This window comes from Lithobates pipiens, unplaced genomic scaffold (genome assembly GCF_037356315.1).
Source record: "Lithobates pipiens isolate NorthernLeopardFrog02 unplaced genomic scaffold, aLitPip1_a1.2 Scaffold_13, whole genome shotgun sequence".
In the NCBI taxonomy this organism is placed as follows: Eukaryota; Metazoa; Chordata; class Amphibia; order Anura; family Ranidae; genus Lithobates; species Lithobates pipiens.
This window is the reverse complement of record NW_027507718.1, coordinates 357253640-357275407: the sequence shown is the minus strand read 5'-3', so window position 1 is coordinate 357275407 and position 21768 is coordinate 357253640. Positions and strand designations below refer to the sequence as shown.

Sequence of the window (21768 nt, the reverse complement as noted above, 5' to 3'; positions counted from 1 at the left end):
ATACGTGGAGTCGAGGCGGAAGACAGAGGACCCAAAATTTAACCAGCGGCTCCTTCGGGGTGGCGCTACATATGTCACCATGCTTTAAAGTGGTTGTATAGTAAATTTTATAACTTTGACCTACAGGCAAGCCTATAATAAGGCTTACCTGTAGGTAAAAAGAATATCTCCTAAACTTGTACGTTTTAGGAGATATTCCCCTCACAATGAGCCTCTGACTTCAGCGGCACATGCGCACAGGGGATTCTCGGCTGAAAGCCCAGCAGATGCCGGACTTCGCCGGAAAGAAGCCTTGCGTGGGAGTGATGACATTGTGGCTCCAGACACTCGCAGCACTGGAGACACGATCCCTGGAAGACACACGGAGGCAACATGTCAGCTACCTTGGCATGGATCAGGCAGGGTCGTCTTTAATATTGATTGGGCTCTGGGCAAAACATTTCTTAGGGCCCCCCTCCCCCTATGCAATTTCACTCTCCACCTTCTCTGAGACATAAAATAAATAGTAGCTAGACTTAAAATCAGTTTACTGTATCAGATCAGGCAGCGATTGCGATTGGTTGCCAGAGGTTACAGCATATCATTACCGCTCACTGACTGGTGGCTAGAGGTTACAGCACTCCTTAAGGCTCACTGATTAGTTGCTAGAGGTTACAGCACATGATTTCTGCTTTTTGATTGGCTGCTAGAGATTACTGTACAGTAATACTGCTCACTGGTTGCTATAGGTTACAGCACATCATCTCCTCACTGCAGCAGGGCCTGATATACATATGAATACTGCCTTTATTTACATATCAATTATGTTGGCCTCAGCTATTTACATATGCATGTCGCTTCAATTTACATATGAATGCCGCTTATTTACATGTAAACACAGGGTCTACAAGTGAGTCATCTGTACACAACAATAGGGCAGAGCAGAGAAGCATTAGTAGCAGCACTTCACACTGAGATATCAGGACACAGCACAGGGCTAAAACTTCAAGGGACAAGGGAATGTAAACTGGGATAGTTGGCAAGTATGAGGCAGCTACTTTGAGCCCCATAACAATGACAGGGCCCAGGGCAGCTGCCCCTTTTGCCCTGCTTTAAAGACGGCCCTGGGACCAGGTGAGTTACCAACGCCTCGTTCTAAGGTAAGTATTTCATAATGAGCTAGTATGCAGCATACTACAGTAGCTCATTATGCCTTTTGCCTTACAGGTGTAGAAAAAAAAATACAACCACTTTAATTGCCCTCACTTAACCTGCAGAATTAAACTAGTAAAGGCCAGAAGATCTACAAATAATCTATCCATGAAACTGATATCCAGACAAGACAGCATCAAAACAAATCTGTGCAGATACAGCCATTACTAGACAGATCATTGGTAAAGCAAATCAGACTAAATCAAAAGATCACAATTTGCTCTGGCGCCATACCATAAATTATACGCTGGGCCCTAAGGAGATTAATATTTATCATGAGCAAAGAATAACTGATATCATTTTGAAATTGCAAGAGTAAATTCTCCCATCTCACTGTGTAAAAATTCTGGAGGTATACAGTTCTGGCAAAGAGTGCATTAAAAACAGACACCACAGCACGTTTTGCTCCCTAAAATGATATATTAGGAAATAATATTTTTAATAGACAAAAAAAATAAAGCAATTACACTTGTCAGTCTGCCAGAATAATTAAAGGGATATATGAACCTCATAACTGCTGCAATAAATAAAGAACACAACAAATTGCTTCTTTACCACTTTATGTCTTTTCAGGTATCAATGTGTGTGTGTGTGTGTGTGTGTGTGTGTGTGTGTGTGTGTGTGTGTGTGTGTGTGTGTGTGTGTGTGTGTGTGTGTGTGTGTGTGTGTGTGTGTGTGTGTGTGTGTGTGTGTGTGTGTGCAGCCTGTTAGTCTCTTCTGCTAGCAATCAGGCAATAGAACTTGCAGTATGGTGCAAGTGTTAACTAGTGTTCTTCTTATGTAATATTTCACAGAAAGCCACGGGAGTGTTTCTCAGAGTGAGTAGGTTAACAAGCATAAGGTTTGCTGCCAAGTAACTGTAATTTTACTGTGCTGGTAAGCAGTGAAAAGCAATGGTACTATGAGGACTAGATTGAGATTTGATTTCAAATGATCTTGGAATTTATGCCTGCACTTTAACTGCTTCAGCCCCAGAAGATTTTACCCCCTTCCTGACCAGTGCACTTTTTGCGATTTGGCACTGCATTGCTTGAACTGACAATTGCGTAGTCGTGCAAAGTTGCTTCCAAACAAAATTGATGTCCTTTCTTTCTCATAAATAGAGCTTTCTTTTGGTGGTATTTGATCACCTCTGTGGTTTTTATTTTTTGCGCTATAAACATAAAAATAGCAACAGTTTTAAAAAAGCACATTATATTTTACTTTTTGCTATAATAAATATCCCCCAAAAATATCTCCTCAGTTTAGGCCGATACATATTTTTGGTAAAAGAAAATTGCAATAAGTGTACATTGATCGGTTTGCGCAAAAGTTATAGCGTCTACAAAATAGAGGATAGTTTTATGACATTTTTATTATTTTTATTTTTTTTACTAGTATTGGCACTGATCTGCGATTTTTATCGGGACTGCAACATTATGGCGGACACGTTGGACAATTTTGACACAATTTTGGGACCATTGCCATTTTTACAGCAATCAGTGCTATGAAAATGCATTGATTACTGTAAAAATGTCACTGGCAGGAAGGTGTTAACGCTAGGAGGCTGAAGGGGGAGGGGACTGTGTAGGGGAAAAGATAAATTACTATTCCTATTCTGTATGAATGGACGATCTGTCACTTCTCCCCTCATAGAACTGGAAACTGTGTGTTTACACATACAGATTCCAATTCTCTGTGTTCCCCGAGCGATCGCGAGAGCCCGGTGGTGATCGCCACTGCCAAGCAGTCGCATTGGCTCCATGGGCGAGCAGGGGGCACGCGCGTGCGCCCCTCGTGGCCACAGGGAGAAGCAACATTACATAATGTCATTTTGCCCAGCCGTACCATTCTACCACAGTACAACTGCGGCGGCTGGTCGGCAAGTGATTAATGATAGAAAATACTGACAGTAATTCTAGTAGCACATCCACAGTGTTACACCCTCTTACTAACTCATAATTGATCCTGAACTCCACAAGGACCCTTCCGGTCGGTAGCCATGACCTTAAATTAGAACTATAGGCACAACTTTATTCTTTTTTGTTTTTGGACAGAGTAAGGGAGGATTATAACCCCTGTTGGTTTATTTTTTCCATCTATGGCCCATTGGGTAAATTTGCCTTCACTTCCTGTCCCATAGCCAAAACAAGAAGTGACAGGAAATACCTGCAAATTAAGACAATCCCACAACTAGTGTCCCCTGTGGTAAAATTTCCTGCGACTCATAAAAATTCCTCACCCCGTCACTTCCAATGCGGCTCCGTCACTGTAACAGCTGACGGCGGGCCTTTACTGCGCATGCGCCAAGTCCGTGATATTAACGGCGCATGCGCAAGATCTTTATTTCAGCGGTGGTTAAAAATTATACACGGAGACTTGCGGGTGGGCGGGCGGAGCTGAACAGATGCTTAGGACGTCAGCAGCAGCAGCCCCGCCCACTCCACTAACATGCCCCTGAATCTTAAGCGGTGGTTAAAAATTATACACTCAAGTGGGCGGAGATTTGCGGGTGGGCGGGCGGAGATTTGCGGGTGGGCGGGCGGAGCTTATGGTGAAGAAAAATTATGGCTTCAGCTGCTATTAACAGCAATCGCGCATGCGCGGGATCATTGTTTACTGATCAGAAAAATTATGCACTCAAGCACATTCTTATTGGTGATGAAAATTGATAGACTCGGGCGGGCGATGGCTTTATTATATCATCAGCAGCACCAATATGTATAGTATTTTTTTTAATCAGAATATGCAGTGTATTTATTAAATCAGCAGAATATGGGCACAATGTCTGCGTTTGGGGCACAATGCCTGCGTTTGTGGACAGTGTGTGCGTTTGGGGCACAATGCCTGCGTTTGGGGACAGTGTGTGCGTTTGGGGCACAATGCGGCATACACCACCTCACTGTGACTAGAAATCGCCGCCTCACTGTGCCCAGCAAACACCCCGCTGTGCCCAGCGAACACCGCCTCACCGTGCCCAGCAAACCCTGGCTCACTGTGCCCTTCAAACGCAACCACTGTGCCCATAAATTGCCGCCACTGTGCTATTAAACACAGCCACTGTACCCATCAATTGCTGCCAGATTGTCAAGCCGTAGCTGTGCTCCCTGGGGATATGCTGATCACCCATCTGTGCTGCTGGAGGGAGCCCAGACGGGCATAAATGAGGGACCTGCATGTCATGGTAAGTGAGACCATCCCATATCCCACTCCATCTTTCCCCAGTACAGGGACCCCCTTCCGACCCCCCCCCCCCCCCCCCAGGAGAGGGAACCCCTCCTCCCTCTGAGGACCCCCTCCCCCAAGACAGAGACCCCCTTCTCCCCCCCGAGGACAGGGAAACCTTCTTCCCCCTTAGGACAGGGACCCCCATCTCTCCTGAGGACAGGGACCCCCTTCTCTCCTGGGGACAGGGACCCCCTTCTCTCCTGGGGACAGGGGCCCCCTTCTCTCCTGGGGACAGGGGCCCCCTTCTCTCCTGGGGACAGGGACCCCCTCTCTCCTGGGGACAGGAACTCCATCTCCCCTGGGAACGGGGACTTCATCTCACCTAGGGACCCCATCTGCCCTGGGGATCAGGACCCCACCTCCCCTAAGAACAGGAACCTGATCACCCTGTGTGCGCCAACCTCACTGCCCTGCCAGCCATGTGTCCTGTGTGAGGGCCCTCCTGTGACAGCTCTTATAAGGACTTCACCCCACTGTGTGATCCCCCTACATGACTGATCCCTCTGTGTCCAAAACTTACACGGGGAACCCCTCTGTTTGCTCCCCCTACATGTCTGCATACTCTGACCACCCCCTGTACCATTTCCACATCCACTGACTGCCTCCTGTATCCTGTGCACATGTTCCGACCCCCTCTTGTACCATGTCTGTAGCCTCTAGCCACCTCCTGTGTCCTGTCTGCAATCTCTGACTATCTCTTGTCTTTTAACATGTCTGCAGTCTCTTAGGGGGAGTCTGGAGAGGAATCAAGAGTGAGAGCACCGCCAGGATTGGGATTACGCGAGGAGTCAGATGTGTATGGACTGTGGAGAAGAGACTATAGAATAAAAACCAGAACCACCAACCTGGAGCCGTCTAACTGAGCCCTGCACGCTGCACTGGAGAGGAGGTCAGTGACAAGAGGGCACTCATATAAAGGTTTCCCATCATCTCATCTAACACCCCCCCCCCCCCCCCAGGGTATTCACTCTGCGGAAGGTGGTCTCTGGTCACCAGAGTTCCCCCACCCCCCCATAACATTTCCCGGCATTCCCCTTTACATCAGAGTCCACAGGATTCTTCCCCAAGGCAAGGAAAATGCTACAGAGCATGATCTAAGGAGGAAGGTAAATATCTTGCTCGTTTTAAATAGAGCTGTCAGTCAGTGTTAGGAGATTGTGCGTGCTGTCTGCCTTCTCTGAACGCAGTATACACCGCTATATCCACCTATATAGCTAAATAACTGACTGACAGCTCTATTTAAAACGAGCAAGATATTTAGCTATATAGGTGGATATAGCGGTGTATACTGCGTTCAGAGAAGGCAGACAGCACGCACAATCTCCTAACACTGACTGCAAGCTCTATTATAAAAGATAGATATATCGCTAGATATATAGGTGAATATAGCGGTGTATACTGCGGTCAGGGCACGCAGACAACAACCACTACAGAAGAGCAAGAACGTAAAATCGTCCGATAACGATTGGTGTATACTGTGTTGAAGGTACACAGGACACCCACTAACTGCTACAGATGCCAACACACTACACAAGGCCGCCGCGCTGGCGGGCTTATATAGTGTGGGGCGTGTACTACACAGCCTGAGCTATGATTGGCCACAGGCATCCTGCCTGTGGCCAATCATGGCTCTCCTCGCTGCCGGCGCTGTGATTGGCCAAGCATGTGGGGTCACAGTGCATGCTTGGCCAATCATGAGCCAGCAATGCACTGCGCCATCACAGTGCATTGTGGGCCGTGAGCGCCACACGAATGTGGTGCGAACGGCCCATAACGTTCGGAATTCGCCGAACGGGCGAACAGCCGATGTTCGAGTCGAACGTATGTTCGACTCGAACACGAAGCTCATCCCTACTCTGGACATGTCTCTGGGCCTTCACCCCTTCTAATCTATCCCATGTATCCTCTGTGTTCTCTGGACATGTCTCTGGGCCTCCATCCCTTCTAATCTATCCCATGTATCCTCTGTGTACTCTGGACATGTCTCTGGGCCTCCATCCCTTCTAATCTAACAGCAGGAACTCTGCGAACCCTGATGCAAAGGGCAATGCTGCAGACCCTGATGTAAGTGGGAACTCTGATGTAAATGGGAATGCAGTGGACTCTGATATAAGGTGGTCTCTGGTGACCAGAGCACCCCTTACATCAGAGTTCCTCCTTAGATCATGCTCTGTAGCATTTTCCTTTGCCTTGGGGAAGAATCCTGCGGACTCTGATGTAAAGGGGAATGCCTGGTTTTTATTCTATAGTCTCTTCTCCACAGTCCATACACATCTGACTCCTCGCGTAATCCCAATCCTGGCGGTGCTCTCACTCTTGATTCCTCTCCAGACTCCCCCTAAGAGACTGCAGACATGTTAAAAGACAAGAGATAGTCAGAGATTGCAGACAGGACACAGGAGGTGGCTAGAGGCTACAGACATGGTACAAGAGGGGGTCGGAACATGTGCACAGGATACAGGAGGCAGTCAGTGGATGTGGAAATGGTACAGGGGGTGGTCAGAGTATGCAGACATGTAGGGGGAGCAAACAGAGGGGTTCCCCGTGTAAGTTTTGGACACAGAGGGATCAGTCATGTAGGGGGATCACACAGTGGGGTGAAGTCCTTATAAGAGCTGTCACAGGAGGGCCCTCACACAGGACACATGGCTGGCAGGGCAGTGAGGTTGGCGCACACAGGGTGATCAGGTTCCTGTTCTTAGGGGAGGTGGGGTCCTGATCCCCAGGGCAGATGGGGTCCCTAGATGAGATGAAGTCCCCGTTCCCAGGGGAGATGGAGTTCCTGTCCGCAGGAGAGAGGGGGTCCCTGTCCCCAGGAGAGAAGAGGGTCCCTGTCCCCAGGAGAGAAGGGGGCCCCTGTCCCCAGGAGAGAAGGGGGCCCCTGTCCCCAGGAGAGAAGGGTGTCCCTGTCCTCAGGAGAGAAGGGGGTCCCTGTCCTAAGGGGGGAGAAGGTTTCTCTGTCCTCAGGGGGGAGAAGGGGGTCTCTGTCCTCAGGAGAGAAGGGGGGCCCTGTCCTAAGGGGGAAGAAGGTTTCCCTGTCCTCGGGGGGGAGAAGGGGGTCTCTGTCTTGGGGGGAGGGGGTCCTCAGAGGGGGGGAGGGGTTCCCTCTCCTGGGGGGGGGTTGGAAGGGGGTCCCTGTACTGGGGAAAGATGGAGTGGGATATGGGATGGTCTCACTTACCATGACATGCAGGTCCCTCATTTATGCCCGTCTGGGCTCCCTCCAGCAGCACAGATGGGTGATCAGCATATCCCCAGGGAGCACAGCTACGGCTTGACAATCTGGCAGCAATTGATGGGTACAGTGGCTGTGTTTGATAGCACAGTGGCGGCAATTTATGGGCACAGTGGTTGCGTTTGAAGGGCACAGTGAGCCAGGGTTTGCTGGGCACGGTGAGGCGGTGTTCGATGGGCACAGCGGGGTGTTTGCTGGGCACAGTGAGGCGGCGATTTCTAGTCACAGTGAGGTGGTGTTTGCCGCATTGTGCCCCAAACGCACACACTGTCCCCAAACGCAGGCATTGTGCCCCAAACGCACACACTGTCCCCAAACGCAGGCATTGTGCCCCAAACGCAGACATTGTGCCCATATTCTGCTGATTTAATAAATACACTGCATATTCTGATTAACCACTTGAGACCCGCGCTATAGCCGAATGACGGCTACAGCGCGGATCTCCTTTTCACGAGAGGCCTGCGCGCCCCCTGAGGGGCGCGCGCGGCGCGCTCTGTGATCGGCGAGTCTATGAGACTCGCCTGATCACCGATCCGTGCAAGGGGTCGATCCCGACCCCCTTATCACGTGATCAGCTGTCAGCCAATGACAGCTGATCATGTGATATAACGGAGCCGGTAATCGGCTATTATTCCTCCTCACGCTGACAGCGCGAGGAGAAAAAAAAAGCCGATCACCGGCGCCCGTGATCGGGACATCAGTCCCGATCACGGCCAGCCCTGCTAGTGCCCACCTGCCCCCTGCCAGTGCCCACCTGCCCCCTGCCAGTGCCACATTAATAAAAAGTAAGTGCCCCCCAGCAATGCCCACAGTGCCACCCAGCAGTGCCACCCAGCAGTGCCCACAATTTGCCTCAACAAAGGTGCTGCACCCCAGTGCCACATATCCATGCCCATCAGTGTCATCTACCAGTGCCCAGCAGTGCCCACCAGTGCCACCTATCAGAGCCACCTATCAGTCCCATCTATCAGTGGTACCTATCAGTGCCCATCCGTGCCACCCATCCGTGCCACCCATCCGTGCCACCCATCTGTGCCACCCATCTGTGCCACCCATCCGTGCCATCTTATCTGTGCCCATCTTTGCCCATCAGTGCCGCCTTATCTGTGCCCATCGGTGCCGCCTTATCTGTGCCTATTAGTGCCGCCTTAACTATGCCTATCAGTGCCCACCAGTGCAGCCTATCAGTGCCCACCAATGCAGCCTATCAGTGCCCACCAATGCAGCCCATCAGTGCTCACCAGTGCAGCCTATCAGAGCCGCCTCATCAGCGCACTTCAATGAAGGAGAAAAATGACCCGTTTGCAAAATTTTATAACAAACTATTAAACATGATTATTTATTTTTTTTGCATCTTTTTTTGTTTGTTTAGCAAAAAATAAAACTCCCAGCTGTAATTAAATACCACCAAAAGAAAGCTCTATTTGTGGGAAAAAAATGATAAAAATTTCATTTGGGTACAGTGTTGTATGACCGCGCAATTGTCATTCAAAGTGCATCAGCGCTGAAAGCTGAAAATTGGTCTGGGACTGAGGGGGGTTTAAGTGCCCAGTAAGCAAGTAGTTAAAAAAATACTATACATATTGGTGCTGCCGATGATATAATAAAGCCATCGCCCGCCCGAGTCTATCAATTTTCATCACCAATAAGAATGTGCTTGAGTGCATAATTTTTCTGATCAGTAAACAATGATCCCGCGCATGCGCGATTGCTGTTAATAGCAGCTGAAGCCATAATTTTTCTTCACCATAAGCTCTGCCCGCCCACCCGCAAATCTCCGCCCACTTGAGTGTATAATTTTTAACCACCGCTTAAGATTCAGGGGCATGTTAGTGGGGTGGGCGGGACGGCTGCTGACGTCCTAAGCATCTGTTCAGCTCCGCCCGCCCACCCGCAAGTCTCCATGTATAATTTTTAACCACCGCTGAAATAAAGATCTTGCGCATGCGCCGTTAATATCACGGACTTGGCGCATGCGCAGTAAAGGCCCGCTGTCAGCTGTTACAGTGACGGAGCCGCACCGGAAGTGACGGGGTGAGGAATTTTTATGAGTCGCAGGAAATTTTACCACATCCCCATTGGAATATTTCCCCTCTATTACTTTTCTGGGGACGACCCAAAATTTGCCTTTGCCTTTAGTTATACTTTTTTCTCCAGTCACATGGAATAGTAGTTTGCTCATATATTTTGGGGCAAACCAGACACATGTAAATAGAAATGTATGTTGTAGCAGAAACTAGAGATTTTATTTTTACTAAATGGCTTAAGTCCATGTTAGGCAGGGTCAACTTGGTCAGTTTATAGATCATAGGGGAGATGCTAAAAAGTTGCTAAAAAATGATTAAATGAACTGTGATTGATGACTAGGTATGGCATTATATACTGTATCAGTTTTATAAGTGTTTCCTTACAGTTACATTCAGGATTAGGCGGCACAGTGGTGTAGTGGTTAGCACTCTCACCTAGCAGTAAAAAGGGTTGCTGGTTCAAATCCCAACCACCGACACTACCTGCCTGGAGTTTGCATGTTCTCCCTGTGCCTGTGTGGGTTTCCTCCAGGTACTCCGGTTTCCTCCCACAATCCAAAGACATACAGGTAGGTAAATTGGCTTCTGTTCAAAATTGGCCCTGGGATATGAATGGGGACCTTGGATTGTGGGCTCCTTGAGGGTAGGGACCAACATGAGTGTGCAATTTACAGGGATGGGGACAATTGTAGACACTCACTCAGGTTGAACTGGATGGACTGGTGTCTTTATTCTAACTAACTATGATTGTGTTACTATTTCTAGGTCTGAAATATTGCTTAGTGAAACTCAATGAACTTCTGAACAAGTTTGATGCGAGGCATATAACTACGGAGCATACTTTGAAGTGAAGAGTGAGCATTCCCCCAGCGCACCAGCAGCAGTGTCCAAGCAGCAGCACAGTGGCTTATACTGTGAAGGCTCAGTTAACCCCATGAGGGTGCTTGATCTGGTGATAGTAATCACATTTCGACAGCACTGAGTGGCACACCGGGGAGGAGTGTTTTTCCTTCTACATTGCCTTTTTTGCACTAGTCACCTAATTCAACCACCACCTCTTGAAATACTGCAGTATGCGACTTTTTAGCTATTTCTGAATGCCATTTTAATAAACTTTTTTCATATTGAAGGACGTTCTTTGGGACTAATTTTTAGCACACATTTCTTTGCCTTTGTTGCACATGTTGTTGCACGATTCTTCATAGGATTGCTGAGAAAAATTGATTTGCACTCTTATACACCATTTTTTGCATAATTGTAATTTCTTGTTTAGTTTGAATTTTTTATGTATGTGATATTTATAACAATAGTAGAATATATATGTAGCACTGTACACACACCGTACGGTAGCACCAGCACTTTATATAGATATTTGCTAGCACAGTTACATCCAAAGCACATATTTGTATGCACAAAGTTGCACATGCACAGGGTTTTAGCGCCATAGCCCATTCTTAATTTTCGAAACATATTTGTTGCCAAAGACAAGGATGTCTATGAGGCGGTGCAAATGTTATGGGATCTTGAGGGCATTTTTTTTTTTTTGCTACCCCCTGATTTATGCAGGTAACAATAATACTGGACACATATATTTGGATGAGCTCAACCTATATACTGTATAGTGTGGAAATCTTTACACAATTGCTATTAAAAGAATTGGTATTCTGTCATATAACATGAATTGTCTTCAAGATTACAGAGATGGGGGCTCCATAATGCTGACTCACACCTATTCATTGCGTTAACACAATTGTAAATATACATATTTATACAGTGAATGGTAGCAGAAGCACACCATGTATGTATTGTGTTAAAATGCTTCAAAATGTAAGGAAGTCATTTATATTACAGTGTGCACTTAGATGTGCTGCATCGAGAGCAGGTACACTTTCTGGTGGGATGACATCACTTTTAAAGTTAATACATTAATTACTGCATGTGCTTGCGCATTACTGTCCTGGCCAGGGAAGGTCAGAATGGGACCTAGTGGTTTTGCTATGGGGCTCAATAACACCAACAGCTTACAGCATCAGAACTTTTTTTTAAAAACAGAAAAATCAAATAGTTTTTTTTTTTGCAAAATATATACTTATTCCATATATTGTAACATAAATGTACCATATAAGCTATGCTATTCGTGTAGACTACCTAGTTACTGAAAGGTCCACTATTATGTGCTATATGTTCCCCATACTTGCATCCATCTCACACAGAGATTTACTAGTGTTCTAATATACAGTATGCTGTAGTCATTTCACTTAAAGCCCAGCCCAGCAAGATACATAAATACATTTTCCCTTGGGGCTGTCCTCACAATGTAAGGGTCAACTGTTCATTTAGATAGAGGCTAAAGAAGAGTACATTTACTTACCCAGATCTTCACTCCTCTGCATTGCTAAACTGGCCCGGATAGCTTCTACTCCCCCATTCCCTGGTGGTCTAATGTCGTGACATCATCATGACTGGTGAGCGACATTCCACCACTGCTTGAGGAGTGGATGATCAGGTAAGCAAAAGTGCTTCCACTCTCCCCTAGAATAAACAAGCAGTTTTGAAGGATTCCTGGACTTGGACTTGTAAGAAATGAGTCTTCGTTTTTCACATTCCTTTCTGTGCCTCAAGCTGAACAGTGTCAAGCCCATATCTCTTTTACAGCAATAAACACAATTCCAGTGAGGGATATGTGCTTAAAATAGACTGCTTGTGTCTTGAGGAGGTAAATGGTTGCTATATTGCTTATTTAAAGAGCCACTTTTACAATGTAAAAAAATTAAACTAACACATCTATTAAATAATGTTTATATTACTTACCATCTCTAATGTAACCTGTCACAGCTACCTTGCAGACCTAGAAGTGCCAGTAGAATTGTTCAAGGTGTGTGGGATGTCTGTATCTCCCTGAGTGTACTATAGCTGGCCATTGTGTCACTTGTGTTCCTTCAGAGCTGCAATGACATAATAGTGACACAGGCAGGGAGAGCGACAGTGCACATCAGAGATGAAGTATCCAACGTGGATGAATTGTCAGATGATGAAGACTATGGGGGTTATTTATGAAAGGCAAATCTACTTTGCACTGCAAATGCACCTGAAAGTGCACTAAAAGTACACTTGGAAGTGCAGGCGCTCTAAATCTAAGAGGTAGATCTTAAATGAGTGGAAGCTCTGCTGATTTTATCATCCAATCATGTGCAAGCTAAAATGCTGTTTTTTTATTTTACTTGAATGTCCCCCTTGGATCTACAGCGACTTTACTTTCAAGTGCACTTGCAGTGCAAAGTGGATTTTCCCTTAGTAAACGACCCCCTATGGGTGCTTATAGCTCTGCAAGAGTCACAATGTCTGTAGCGGTAAGCGTTATAAATACATTTTAAAATGCAATGTTAGTTGACTTTTTTTTTTTTTTTTGCAGCGATGTCTTTTTAAACAATCTGCAGAATGACTATATTACTGCGTGGATGGTTTTATTTGTAATGATTCTTTCCTGCCAAAATGCTGTGGACTCCTTTCCAATTACTTACTGTACAGTCTTTTTATGGCATGTTATCACATTGTTTTTTTTTTTTTTTTACACAATTTCATGTCAGAATTTATTGATGAATTAAGTGCTGCAATTCATCTAGCTTTCTGTCAAGTTCATAAAACAATGCTAATTACAAATCCACCCACATTATAATAATGATACTCTTAAACCATTTCAACTAAGCCTATCACATATGAAGCAGGAGTGGGGTATTAGAGAGCGGGCTGAGACAATGAAAATGTGATGGTATTTTAAAAGACGCCTGTCATGTCAGCCAAAACAATTTCCTACAAATATGTGATTTTAAGGATGTCTAATAGTGCAATACATTTATAATACTGTTAAAATTCATCAATTTATTGTAAAACCATTAAAACATATGGCAAGTTTTCTCCAACAATTTTGCTTTATGTATACAAACATATAATACATGGAAATTGATCATATACAACTATGCGATACATAACGAGTCTTCACATCTGTTTCATAGCGTATCATTTATTATTTATCCCCTTCCACTTAACATAGCTTGACTCCTAGATAGGTCTGGTCAGTGGGATACATTATAATATAATTAATCACAACACATTTTGTGGGTCTCCAACCTCAGTTCTTCAGGTTCTGTTTGTAGCGTTGACTCTTTGGAGAAGGTGTCTGTCATGTACAAATTTAGTTTTTGCCTCAAAAAAGTAAAGGGGTTCTGAGGGTTAATTATGTAGGTTTAACTTTGACATCAGTTTGGCTGGGCTGTATTAGAGTTCTGCCTGATCATGTGTACAGTTAAGTGCACATGACAGGCTCAGAACCAGGCCTGGTTGGACACTTTGGGTATCAGCGCTCCCTGGAGCCAATCAGTGGGTGCGCCTGGCCCCGCTGAGGAGTCTGGGTAAGGGTACTTAAGATGTTGAAGTCACGTGTTCCGGGTTTGTTTGTGAGGCCATAGCTGCCTGTTTCTGATTCTGGACCGGGGTAGCCCCGGGAGGGGTCCCAGTCACGGTAGCGTGTGTCAGTCCGCAACATGGTTCAGGTGACTAACCCCAATAGACTTGCCTGGTCTGGGGTAAGGATTCGTCTGTTCCTGAGCCTCAGAACCGGCTGGTCCGAGGCGAAGTAACTGAGGGAGGATTCAAGGCGTCCGGGTGTGCTCTCAGCTTGGAGGGGCACCGCAGCTTGAGCAAGCGACCGGGGGAGGAATCTTCGGTGGAGGGCCAACAAGCTGGCATCCCAAGAAGTGCCTGGTTGCTGGGTTGTGAAGGACACTAATGAATCCACGCTTTTCCAGTACTGCCAAGGAGACAGAGAACGTTCCAGGTACTGAGAAAAAGGTTCCTGTTCACATTCTGTTACCAATTATTCAAGGTCAAAGATTTCACAAGTTCCGGATCAAAGTGCTGACTGCCATAATCTCTGGCTAGAGATTTGTTCAGCTTTGAAGCTCCCAGCTGCGAGTGGCTACTCTCTGGGTGGTATTAGAGACTTTCTGATGATTAGCAGTTCAAGATGGCTTGGTTTCTTCACCCTTGCCCTCTGTTCCCATATGAGACTTTGTTTTTTTTGGATGTTACCCCTGCAAATAAAAACCTTTCTAAAGGACTTTTATGGTGTCAGCGTCCAAAGTTGTTGGGTACTAATCCTGGGAACCCCTAGACGTGGAAGAACAAGCCAAGCGGAGGTAACTGTTAAGCCCAAAAGTTAAGGCCGCTCTATCAAGGGTTATGGGCGCTACATGTTGAACTATAAATATCAATCAATATACAATACTTTCAAATATAATGAATGTGTACAAAGAATGTTTTTCAATATCCTAAAAGTTTTTTTAATTATTCATCCAAGATTGGGTGATCAGGAGTCTGAGTACCACTATTCCCACCCTGCCCTCCCTAGGGAGGAGGTCCAGTTATGAAAAAAAAATATCTCTCTCTCTCTCTCTCTCTATATATATATATATAGAGAGAGAGAGAGAGAGAGAGTTTTTTTATTAATCAAATAAAAATAATCAATTCATAATTAAGTAAGGCTAGGATGGAACTTCCAAGCAACCAGATAACACCTACCAAATATAGAATGTTAATAGAACATCAGCCCTTCCCTTCCAGTAAAAGGGGAAAAAACAGCCCACGAAACACGTTTTGATTTATCATATGGCTTCCCTCAACCAGACCCTATCTTACATCAAGGAGCCAATCTATGTTAAGTGGCAAAGCATAAATAACGATACACTGTCAAACATACTGTGAGTGAAGAATCTTTATGTATTACATGGTTGTATATACTGAATGCACATTTTCATGTACTATATGTTTGTATACATAAAACAAAAGTGTCATAGGTTTAATTAGAGTTGCACTGATACTGATTTTAAACAGGTGAGTATGATTACCGATACTTTTACTCAAGTACTTGCCACTACTGAGTATCGATGACTTTGCGGTGCAATTTGAGGCCATACAAAATTACATTTTAACAGGAATTTGGTGTGATTGGTTGCCTATCTAAGCAACCCTGGTGACACACATATGTAAAGTACATGTCATGACAGAACTATGTAGGCTGCCATTTTTGATCTCTCTTTCCAAAAATTGGAATTGTTTGGCTGTCATGCCAATGCATTTTATTCAGGGTTATCTGCAGCCACATATTTTTATTTGGTTTTAGAGTGGGAGAAGTCAAAATTTTCTTTCAGGTCTTTACTGCTTTCTGTCCCTCTGATGCCCAGACAAGATGAAGGTTTATGGTTGTCCATGGCACAAGAAGACAGAGACAGCAATACAAATATTGTTAAATGTTCTAGCCCTTCGTCACTACACTAAGACAGTTTTTTGTCTTTTCAATGTCTCCAAAAGGGAGGGAAACATACTCTAAAAGACATAGGTTCTATTCATTATGTGCTCACTTTTTGACTTTTGTCAGAAGTTAAGCTTTCAACACTTTTATTTACTAAATATAAAACAGTGCAGCACTAATCACATAAATAAGAAAATTCATATATGTGCAATAAATGTGACTTTTGAGTGCTCACAAATATTAAAAATCAGTGTAATGATACACATAAACAAGAAAAATTGTGACAGTCATGTGAATTGTAAGACACAAAAGTGGTGGATATCTATAACATAAACAGGTAACTATCACACATGCTCACAGGATATGTGAGCTGAAAAATTGCAGTCCAAAATAAAAGTATAATGAACAAATCCAATCAAGCGAGTCCCACAGTGAAGGGGTCTACCACCAATGAGATACGAGGGGGGTTACAGAAAAATGTGGACCCAATTAGCTTATACCAAATAGGTCTATACAGGCAGTGGTGTTAAACACCTGGTAAGAAATCGCCACTCCTCACGTCTCCGGACGAACTTTTAACAGCTGGGGGATTATGAACTTTCACCATAATTGATGCAGCAAAGATGCACACACTATGCGTTATGCAGGACCATCAAAGTCAATTTCAGAGGTGGGATCCTCTCACCATCACTCCATTGGCACATAAATCCAAGGAGGGAAGACTCAAAATAGTGTAAAACTATAGGCAAAACTCCTATTTAAAAAAAATATTTCAGCAGATATGAAAGTGTATTTTGAAATATTCCTTGTAGATATTAGACAAGATGTACTGGTAATGGCATATAGACTTGATGTGTTTCATCCTAACCAGTTCCCTACCGCCGTATTGTAAAATGACGTAGGCAGGAACCGATCCTCCCTCCAGGTGGGCTTCATATGAAGTCCTCTGCTTCCCGGCATTGTGAAGAGCATGGGCGCTCGTCACATCACTAGGGACCTGCTGCACATGCCCGTAACAATGCTGGGATGTGGATCTGTGTGTATAAACACACAGATCCACGTCCTGTCAGGGGAGAGGAGAACTGATCGTATGTTCCTTGTACAGAGGAACACCGATCGGTCTCCTCCCCTCATCATTCCCCTCCCCCCACAGTTATAATCACTCCCTTGGACACACATTTAACCTCTTTAGCGCCCCTTAGTGTTAACCCCACCCGGCCAGTCACATTTATACAGTTTTTTTTAAGCACCGATCGCTTTATAAATGTGAATGGTCCCAAAATAGTATCAAAAGTGTCCGATCTGTCTGTTGCAATGTCACAGTCATGATAAAAATTGCATTAGTAGTAAAAAAATAAAAATAAATAATAAAAATGACAAATCTATCCCCTATTTTGTAGACGCTATAACTTTTGCGAAAACCAATCAATATACGCTTATTGGAATTTTTTTTTACCAAAATAATGTAGAAGAATACATATCGGCCTAAACCCAGGAAAAAAAATGTTTTTTTTTTTTTTAAATGAGATATTTATTATAGCAAAAAGTAATAAATATTGTTATTTTTTTTCAAAATTGGCGCTATTTTTTCAACATGCCCTTTCATCTTATTTCAATCCCCCAGCTGTTCAAAGTTCATCCGGTTATGAGTGGAGTGGCAATTTCTTACCAAGTGTTTAACACCACTGCCTGTATAGACCCATTTGGTATAAGCTAATTAGGTCCAGTATAGTGATGGACGAACTTCCGATGGGACGTTTCGCGAACGTGGGCGATAGTTCGCGAACCGTAATGTTTGCGGCGGGCCCCATTGACTTCAATGGGAGGCAAACTTTGCAAACCTACAGGTCAAATTTACAGGCACAAAATAATTACTAGCTGTGCAAACATAGTCCCACCACATGGCCAATGACATAACACATGTATGAGGTGAATCTGGGATTGACAACTACAAGCATTCTTTTTTTATATGTGAATTTGTTGTGACAATTCAGGACTGTGGAGCGCAAGAAGGCAATGGAGGAGAGGGAAGGTCAGGGTAGGCAAAGAAGAGGGTGCAGCAGATGATCACCAGCAGCGTGACATACAGCAATGACACCTGCACCGTGATAGAGTGATCTGACACCAGCACCGGGATAGAGAGCACTGACATAAGCAGCGTGACATAAAGCACTAACACCAGCACCGTGATATACAGCACTGACAGCAGCACCGTGATAGAGAGCACTGACATCAGCAGCATGACATACAGCAATGACACCTGCACCGTGATAGAGTGATCTGACACCAGCACCGTGATAGAGAGCACTGACATCAGCAGCGTGACATAAAGCACTAACACCAGCACCGTGATATACAGCACTGACAGCAGCACCGTGATAGAGAGCACTGACATCAGCAGCGTGACATACAGCAATGACACCTGCACCGTGATAGAGTGATCTGACACCAGCACCATGATAGAGAGCACTGACATCAGCAGCGTGACATAAAGCACTAACACCAGCACCGTGATATACAGCACTGACAGCAGCACCGTGATAGGGAGTACTGACATCAGCAGCGTGACATACAGCAATGACACCTGCACCGTGATAGAGTGATCTGACACCAGCACCGTGATAGAGAGCACTGACATCAGCAGCGTGACATAAAGCACTAACACCAGCACCGTGATATACAGCACTGACACCAGCACCGTGATATACAGCACTGACACCTGCACCGTAAGCAGCCCGGGAGGAAGTCAGCATAGCAGAGGGATGGTGGGAGCCCCTCATAATGAGCATAGCACAGGGATGGTGGGAGCCCCTCATAATATGCACAGCAGAGGTACAGCCCCAGGAGGAAGTCAGCACAGCACAGGGATGGTGGGAGCCCCTCATAATAAGCAGCCCCAGGAGGATGTCACCATAGCACAGGGATGGTGGGAGCCCATCATAATAAGCAGCCCCAGGAGGAAGTCAGCACAGCACAGGGATGGTGGGAGCCCCTCATAATGAGCATAGCACAGGGATGGTGGGAGCCCCTCATAATATGCACAGCAGAGGTACAGCCCCAGGAGGAATTCAGCACAGCACAGGGATGGTGGGAGCCCCTCATAATAAGCAGCCCCAGTAGAAATATGACACCGCTGAACCTCTTCAAACAGGAGGGTACGAGCATATAGTACGGTGTGCTTTTTTTTGGACAAGGAAGTGAGCCAAATGAAGAAAGAAGGTCTGTGTGCTTGATTAAAAAAATTGTTTATAGACATATAAATGGTCTACTGGTCACATGTGTTGAATTCCTCCGAGATCCATGCCTGATTCATTTTTAGAAATGTGAGGTAGTAAACACTGTCGTGAGCTAGGCGAGTACGCTTATCGGTCACGATCCCCCCTGCTGCGCTGAATGTCCTTTTGGACAGGACACTGGGCGTGGGGCAAGCCAACACTTCGATTGCAAATTGGGCAAGCTCTGGCCAGAGGTCAAGCCTGCCCACCCGGTAGTCCAGGGGTTCATCACTCCTCAGAGCGTCCACATCGGCCGTTAACCCGATGTAGTTGGACACCTGAAGGTCTAGGCATTCCCTGATGCTGGATCCGGATGACACCTGTCGATGGGTCGGCTGAAAGAATGACCTCATATCCGAAGTCACCAACACATCTTCAAACCAGCCTCTTCTTGCAGGCGCTGTTGGATTGGTACCCGCAACTCCTTCTCTGGGAGTGGGAATTGCTCCTCTGCCAGCGACGCAAAAGCAGAATGCAGCATTTCTCGAAGCAAGGCCTGGAAGTGCTCCATTCTGACAGCCCTCTGTGACGGCGGTAACATTTCGGCCATTTTGTGTTTGTACCGGGGATCTAAGTATGTTGCCACCCAGTACTGGTCTTTGACCCTTATGCTTTTTATACGGGGGTCCCTATTAAAACACTGGAGCATGAAGGCTCCTGCTCATCATCCAGTATAATGTTGTCCTCTTCATTCTCCTCTCCCCATCCACGCACAACAACAGGGATCCCAGAAAGGTTTAAAGCATGCTCTTCTTGCTCCTCCTCATCCGCCCCGGCACCATCCTCCTCTGACTCCTCTTCAGACTCCTGTTGTTGACTTGTCTCAGATAGAGTAGCCCCCCCTGGGAATTCATCCAGCATTGCGACTTCCTCATCTTCGCGCTCCTGCTCCTCCACAGCTTGATCAATGACACGACGCAATGCACGCTCCATAAAGAAGGCATAAGGTACCATGTCACTGATGGCGCCATGGCTGCGACTGACCAGTTTGGTGATCTCCTCAAATGGCCGCAGAAGTCTGCATGCGTCGTGCATGAGCAGCCACTGGCGCGGTGAAAAAAACCCAGCTCCCCAGAACCTGGTCTGCCACAGAGTTCGTACAGGTAGACGTTAACTGCACGTTTCTGCTGGAGCAGCCTATCAAGCATATAGAAGGTTGAGTTCCATCGCGTCGGGCAATCGCAAATAAGACGTCTGACCGACAGATTGTGTCGCCGCTGAATGTCAGCAAGGCGAGCCATGGCCGTGTAAGATCTTCTGAAATGGGCCGAGATTTTTCTTGCCTGCCGCAAGATGTCCTGGACCCCAGGGTATTTGACAACGAATCGCTGCACGACCAAGTTTAAGACGTGTGCCATGCATGGCACGTGCGTCATTTTGCCCTGTTTCAATGCGCTAAGCTGATTGGCACCTTTGTCACACACCACTTTACCAACTGTCAAATTGAGCGGTGTTAGCCACTGATCTGCCTGTGAACGCAAAGCTGAAAGGAGTGCCGGGCCAGTGTGGCTCTTGGCTTCCAGGCACAACAGATGCAGCACGGCATGGCAACGTCTCACCTGGCATGTCGAATAGGTTCTGGGGAGCTTGGGCGGCGCAGCAGAAGAGACGCTAGCAGCGGAAAAGGAGGAGTCAGCCAAGGAGGAGAGGGAGGAGGGTGGAGTAGGAGGAGGAGGAGAAGAAGAGCCAGGCCTGCATGCAATCCGTGGCGGTAAAACCAAATCTACACGGGTGCCACGGGTTACATGCTTGACGGCCGTCAGAAGGTTCACCCAGTGGGCAGTAAAAGTGATATACCTTCCCTGCCCGTGTTTGCTAGACCACGTGTCTGTGGTCAGATGTATCTTGGCACCGACACTGTGTGCCAGAGATACATTCACTTGCTGCTGAACATGGCCATATAGCTCTGGGATGTCCTTCTCTGAGAAATACTTCCTTCCTGGGACCTTCCATTGTGGTGTTCCAATGGCCACAAATTTTCGAAAGGCCTCCGAGTCCACCAGTTTATATGGCAGTAGTTGGCGGGCTATCAGTTCTGACAAGCCAGCTGTCAACCGTTGGGCAAGAGGGTTATCAGGGGTCATCATTTTTTTTACGCTCGAACATTAGGCCCACGGAAGCCTGCCTTTTTGCAGAAAAATGTGAGCTTGGCGTGATGGAAGTTGGAGTGGAGGACAATTGGGAGGAGAGAGGAGAAGGAGAAGTAGAAGACGAGGCTGGACGGTGAGAGCCTGGAGTGTGACTTTGTGTGTTCCGTTGCTCCCACTGGGCTCGGTGATGGCTGCTCATGTGCCTTCTTAAGGCGGTCATCCCTAGGTGAGTGTTGGGCTTACCGCGACTAATGCGCTGACTGCAAAGATTGCAGATGGCAACACTATTGTCAGCAGCGGACACGTTGAAAAAAGCCCACACTGTGGAGCCATGTGCAGGTGTCCTGGGAGCGCCAGATGTGAACGTACATGGTCGATGACTCGCTCCTGATACATTTGCAGTCTGCTTTGTCCCTCCTGTGCCATGTAAGTTATT

General features: G+C 46.2%; 1 protein-coding gene across 4 annotated transcripts in view; it reads right to left on the bottom strand.

The window, feature by feature from the left end:
* Positions 1–21768, bottom strand: part of NPY5R (neuropeptide Y receptor Y5) — a 126701-nt gene that overhangs the window by 31435 nt on the left and 73498 nt on the right. Inside the window, exon 1 of one of the 4 annotated variants that reach the window (XM_077477150.1) lies at positions 12032–12207. The exons of the other annotated variants lie outside the window; for them this stretch is intronic. The gene's annotated coding sequence lies outside the window, so the exon portion shown is untranslated. Of the gene's footprint in view, positions 1–12031; positions 12208–21768 lie in introns of those variants that run through there. 4 annotated transcript variants of the gene reach the window in all.